Source organism: Pteronotus mesoamericanus, unplaced genomic scaffold (assembly GCF_021234165.1).
Source record: "Pteronotus mesoamericanus isolate MK-2021 breed Mesoamerican mustached bat unplaced genomic scaffold, CSHL_Meso_final contig_74, whole genome shotgun sequence".
NCBI lineage: Eukaryota > Metazoa > Chordata > Mammalia > Chiroptera > Mormoopidae > Pteronotus > Pteronotus mesoamericanus.
The window spans coordinates 27,942,766-27,949,490 of record NW_026555247.1 but is presented as its reverse complement, the minus strand read 5'-3'; the positions used below and the strand labels follow the sequence as shown (position 1 = coordinate 27,949,490).

Below are 6,725 nucleotides of genomic sequence, written 5' to 3'. Positions count from 1 at the left end.
TATCTCTGCGGGGTTGTTCTGAAGACCAAACTCAATGAGCATGTGCAAGCTCCCAAGTGTATAACCAGGAATATAGTAACTGCTCAGTAGACATCAGTGGAATCTGAAGATGATTTTTTTCCTTCATTCTCTGAATGAATTTATCACCAAGTCCTAATTTTTGTTCTTCACATTGCTAAATGTCATTGTTTATTAATCAGCACCTTCATGGGATGACTCATCAACTCAGAGGACCAGCACCCCTGAGATCTCTGCACAAACCTTTCTCTCACCTTTGCAACGTTCTAAATCTAATCTCTGCCCTCATTTGCTGGGACCTTGAATATGTTCCTTACTCATCCAGTTTCATTTTTTCCCATGGTTCACAGGGAATACAAAAGAGTTGGTTCTTAGGTAAAGTGCCAGGTAGGCACCATACTGTTATCTCACATAGAACTCACTTGGATTTATAATTAAATCTCATCCTGCATAGATTAACCTCTGGACTGAGAGTACAGTTACAATATGTGATAAATGATTAACATAATTTCCTGTAAAAATGTACCTCAAAAATGTATAGGCTGAGCTTGAAGTTCTTTAGTCAACAAAAGTTGTTGACTAAACTTACCATTAGCATATTAATGGAGTTCCTAGAAGAGTAAGTTTGTTTGCACTTAACTTGACTTTAGTGGCAACCCTTGGAATGAGGAGGGTAACTCTGGCTTCATCCCTCGAGTTTGTAGCAAAGACACGGGGAGGTCCCAGCATCTGAGTTGGCCCAGGAAAGGAAGAGCCCTTTGGGTTGGGTTGTAAAAAGGTCATGAACACAGAAGGGTAAAGTAAGTCTCCATAAAACCCAGAGAAGAGATGGTAAAACTCCTCTTTGGATCCTGTCTGGAGTCACAGATGAAAAAAAAAAAAAAAAAGGTCATGTGGATTCCTGAACCTGAGAGACAGATTATGTTTATCAAGGATCGAGGAACCATAAAGAAAAGGAGCCTTGGCATGTGGAAAGGAGATAGGTTCCATTCTGCAGTGCTGACTCTATGAAGATAGCATAGTCATGAGAAGCCAGATATGGACCAATGGGGCTCAATGGTCAAGACCAACCTAACATCCAATGAAAATAATATCTAAGTTGGGAAGGATGGTGGGATATATAGTATGTGGGTGATAGGACCTTTGATCCAATCAGAGCCAGGAGGTTCTGCCTACTGCCCCTGCGGACTCAGGCTAAGTCGATTTGTCAAAACAGTGTCCTGGGTTAGGGAGAAATGCCCTGACACTGTGAGCCCTGGTGTTGGTTTCTCAAAGAAATAATGTGATTGAACAAGATGTACTGGTGATTTAGTTGTAGGACCCAAATCTACTCATTCTCCAAATTTTCTCCAAATTTGCAATGGAGAAAAGTTTATCACTTACTCATCCGATTGCTCTCAGAGAGATAGTGCTTACTTTCTAAGAGAGGAATTACTGTAAGTTGGCTTCTTAGAATTTAAGCCTGCCTGTGGCTATTGCCTATGCTTAGTTTTGATTGCTTTAAGGATAGCAAGTAAGCCCCTTCAGCAGGACTGGGAAAGCAACAGGTGAAAAAAGGAAAGTCAGGCTGCAAAGTATCACCTATAAAGATAACATGATCCTTTGCCCTTTTTTTAATTGGATTGTTTGTCTTCCTGGTGTTGAGTTGTGTAAGTTCTTCACAACTTGTTGTAACAAAGTTGTATATATTTTGGAGATTAACCCCTTATTAGATGTGTCTTTGGTAAAGAAGTTCTCCCAGATAGTGGGTACCCTTTTCATTTTGCTGATGGTTTCTTTTGCTCTGCAGAAGCTTTTTAGTTTGATATAGTCTCATTTGTTTATTTTTTCCTTCATTGCTGTTGCCCTAGGAGACATAGTGGCAAAACTATTGCTCTGAGAGATGTCTGAGATTTTAATGTCTATGTTTTCTTCTAAGATTTTTATGGTTTCATGACTTACATTTAAGTCTTTTATCCATTTTTAGTTTATTATTGTGTATGGTGTAAGTTGGTGGTCTAGTTTCATTTTTTCTTGCATGTAGCTGTCCAATTTTCCCAACATTATTTTTTGAAGAGATTGTTTTTACCCCATTGCATGTTTTTGCTTCTTCTGCCACATATTAATTGACCATATAGGTGTGGGTTTACTGCTGGGCTCTCTTAGGCCGGTGCCAGCCTATTTTGATTACAGTGGACTTGTAGAGCAGGTATTGTAATCCCTCCTATTTTGTTCTTCTTTCTCAAAATTGCTGAGGCTATTTGGGGTCTTTTTTGTTTCCATATAAATTTTTTTGGAATATTTGTTCTAGATCTATCAGATTTGTCATTGGTATTTTAATAGGAATTGTATTGAATCTATAGATTGCTTTGGGTAGTATGGACATTTTAGTGATGTTAATTCTTCCAATCCATTAACATGGTATATGCTTCCACTTATTTGTGTCTTCTTCAAATTCTTTCTTCCTTCAATGTCCTCTAGTTTTCCATCAGCAAATCAACAAACAAAAAGTGCTGTGAAGATGTGGAGAAAAGGAAACCTTAGTACACTGTTGGTGGGAATGCAGACTGGTACAGCCAATGTAAATAGCAATATGGAGTTTCCTAAAAAAATTGAAAATGGGTCTGCCTTTTGACCAGGGTCTGTCATGACCCATGGACACAGACAACAGTGTGGTGATGGCCAGAGGAAGGGGGGGTCCCTGGGAGGAGGGAGACAAAGAGGGGCAAAATGGGGACATCTGCAGTAGTGTCAACAGTAAAAATAATGAAAAGAAAGAGAAGAAAAGAAAAGATAACATGATCCCAGGCCCATCTCCTTTGCCCTCTATCTGCTCCTTATTTGTTTAGACATAATCCCTTGGCTTTCAGCTCATCTCACTTTCTGCTTCTGCTTCCTCACTTTCTCTAGAATACTCGCGGACGTTTCCCTGTAGGAAGGCCTCTCCTTTACATAACAGACAGCTTTTTTCTTCTTCCCTTGCTTCATTCCCTCTTGTATTTACTGAGAGTCCATTTCCCGTGGGATACTCTGCTAAGTATGCCTGGCTACCCATGACGTCCAAAGACAGCTCCTGACACCAAGGACTTTACATTACAGGAAAGGAGATAAGATTTTTACATATTTTGCTGTAACACGAAAATAGAAGAAACTGGAAAGTGCTATAAGATAGAGTCAAACAATACTGAGGAAGTTCCAAAGAAGGCAGATTGTTTCCGGCTAGGCAGGTGGGAAAGACTTCCTGGAGGCAGAGACATTTGCATTGAGCCTTGAATAATGGAGACCATTTAAACATGCAGAAACAGAGCACCATATCAGTGTTACGTCAAATGCAAACACTTAACCACATACATGTCTCATTTTAGAGTGCATAAGGTACTGATATGGGATCTGCAAGAGGGGAGCTAGTGGAAAATACACATTTTTAAGTGTAGCCAGCTGCTGTTGTTCCAACCCCACCTTTGGAATCAGAGACCTGCCCAGGGACAGCTGGCAGTTTGGGTAACTGATGGTGAGGGAGTAGGAATGGATGCAAATATCTTTCTGATATCATTACTTTTATTTAATATACCTTCCAATGCTGAAATTTTAGATTTCATAATATTTGTAGATGATAAAATTGTGGATTTACCCGTATCCCTATGTTGCATATGGGGAAGCTGGGCTTACTACATCCTAGTTCGCGTAGAGGAAAAAAGTGGTAAGTCAGCACCACAGGTATCATCAGTCTGTGACAAAGTTTACACTAGTCTGTGGTAGAGTGAGATAATAGATGGCTGGCAATACTTTTTTTGTTTTTTACTAAATTGAATGTATTAAACATAAAGATTATCTTTTATCTAGAGATTAAATTTCTGGTCTTAAAATGGCTTGTTAAAATGACGTGATGGTAGTGGTTGGGAGGATGGTGGTATTAAAAATAAAAAAACTTATTCCTTTGCAAAATGAAAGGTTTCTAACCCTATGAAGATCTCACAGAAAAACACAGAAGAAAAGGAAAGTTTCCTAGCCTATGAAATCCTAAAAGTAAATGCTCAAACTAGTAAACTGTCCAGTTTAAGGAGAAGAGGGTGGTTTTTTGCATACAGAATAAAATAATGCCAGAAATGAAGGGAGCACAGAGATCATCTGGTTTGTGCAATTCCTCATTTTACAGATGAGAATTTGAGGCCCAGAAATGTCAAGTGCTTTCTCCAAATCACTTGTCCTTTTATTTTTATATTTTCAAGTGATCCTATTTATAGTGTTTCTGATTTTTGCGTAAGCATACATGATCAAAAAAATATCAATAAGCTCTTATGAGACAGGATATTTATCATAACCTAAAATTTATGTACAGAAACTTTAAGAAAGCTTTGTATTAATGCCTCTGAGTCTGTGCTGCTATTTATAAGTTCTCATAGAATATTTGTGTTTTATTGTTTTGCACTCAAGAAGTATGAGCAGCAAAACAGCAGCAGAATGTTACTGGACCTCAGTTCAGCAATGGTGGTGCTTGAATTCAGCAAAGAAAGCATTCAGAACCAAGGAACTCAAATTATAAGAGGAAGTTTATTTAGAAGGTCACAGAGATAGAAAAGTTGAGCCAGCTGGGCTGCGTGGGCTCAGAAAACAAGCTACAAAAGCAAAAGAAGGGCCCTTGGAGCTTAGGAAAGAGAAATGCAGAAAGGGCCCAACTGGGGAGAGAGGAGGAAAGGCACGGTGTGCTCCAGGGAGACACCTTGAGGAAAGATGGCGGCAGGGAAAGGCACAGGATTGCTCAAGAGAGAGAGAGCATGCACAGAGTCCTCTGTCTCGAGGGCTTGTATCTGGAGGTGTCAGAGGAGGAGCTCAACAGAACATCCATCAGCTTTCCAGATGTGTCCCGTCAGGGTCATGGTCTCTACTGACGGGTCAGCACCAGGGCACGGGGTCATTAGTCATTGCATCTAGTCCTGATGTCAGCCATGCTGTTGCTCCATCGGGTTTTGCAGCTTTTTGGGACCTAGAGCTGAAACACAACGGAGACCTAGATGTCATCTCTACTTTGACCAAAACTCTGTCCCTGTCTGTAGTCAGCAGACCTGAAGCTTAGTTCTTAAGATTATTTGATGTGGGTCAGAACCTCCTTGTCTTGAAGATTTAATACTTAAAGGAATGGACATACAGGGCTTATATGGGAGTCACATGAGGCTGTTCTCCAGCCCTATTGTTCCTCCTCTATGTTTAGGGATGAAAGGTCATCCTGGGGGTGAAGTCCTTGTTTCCCCAGTTTTGCCCATTGGTAGGTACTCAGGACTTTCTGCTCTGGTGACATTCCATATCTATTTTTCCTATTCTGCTCATGCCTCTCTAATGCCTACTACAGAAGGGCCTCAAGGTCTTACAAGATCAGGCAAAGCACTGATCTGTCAAAATACCGTTCTTATGCTTACGTACCTGTACAAAAGCAAAACATCCCTACCACTCATTAATTACTCTGTTCTAGTACTTATAATCCAATGGTGGTATGACCTGTTCCATGGGCTTTAAGGTGTGTCGCTTCCTTTGGTGTGAATTTACTCCCTGCCCACTCCACATTACATGCTGTGACAACCAACAATGGGGGATCTGCAAGACCAGCCTTGCCGTCCAGGAGGGAAAAGTCTAATGGAGGAATCTCAGTTACGAAGGACCTGGAATTACAGCGGGTTATCGACTGATGTTGGAAGTGTTGAGGGGAGGGGGACTGTTGGTCTAGGAGTCTGTGCTGAGGAATGACTCGAAGGAGATGACATTTCAGGAGTGTCGGGTAAAGATGTGCCGAGCAGATGGGATGGAGAGACACCTAGAGTAAGAGTTGTAATAACAAAGGTGTGGTTACTGAAGACCTGCCCTGGCTGAGAATAGAAGAAGGACCTGAGACTTTTCAAGGAAATAAAGCCCAGAAATTGATGAGTAATGGGGAAAAGGTGAAAAAAAGGAGAGTGAATCAAAGATGCTCCTCCAAATTTCAGAATAAGTGATTGAGAAATTTGTGATGGCATTAGACAAAGCTAAATTGAGGGGAAGAAACTGTTTAGGTCCTAGTATTTCTTGCTTCTTTTTCTTATTGATAGGAATCCGTCTGTACTTTAAGGATTCTATATTTCAGTAAGTTCATCTGAAAGCCAATTAATGCTGCTTATGGTAGCTTCTTATTTTATTACTAATAGGTGATTGCACCATAGAGAAGCAAAAATATAATATGAATGTAAATCCTGGATTATCCTTTCTGATTGCTATCCTAGGAATAGACAGGATCTGTGTTTGTTTGAGCTGGTGGGAGAGTTATACAGCCTGGGCAGAGTGCCGGTCTTTGTAGCATTCCTATCTTTTTCTAGAATGAAGATGGTTCACGTCCCTGGTTCTATTCTTGGACCTTAACAGCTGGAAATTTGGGTGTGGATGGTTTATCAAGCCAGAAGGGGCATTAATTGAAACAGGACTATCTCAAGTCCTGTTTCTGACCTTTGTGCTCTGACCTTTGACTCAAGAAGTATTGGGTCTGTATCCAGAGTTCAGGCCTGGAATGTCCTCCTTGCACTGCAAAATAAAGCAAAGTGGAGCTATAAGCCTATGTCACAGCTAGGTATTTGACCCTGGTAACTGGGCTACAAATTGGAATGCAGCCTTCAAACCACAGGTGATTCTGAGTTTACTAGGTAATTCTGCAACCCTTTGATGTGCCTTAAATGTTCTGATATAGTTAAAGGACAAAAATACATGGT

At 40.5% G+C, this 6,725-nt stretch overlaps 1 non-coding gene across 1 annotated transcript; it reads left to right on the top strand.

Moving 5' to 3' along the window:
- Positions 1-769: 769 nt before the first annotated feature.
- On the top strand, positions 770-887 carry LOC129078966 (small nucleolar RNA SNORA26). The gene has a single exon (XR_008530032.1). It is a non-coding gene; the product is annotated as a small nucleolar RNA SNORA26 (small nucleolar RNA).
- The last annotated feature ends 5,838 nt before the right edge of the window (positions 888-6,725 follow it).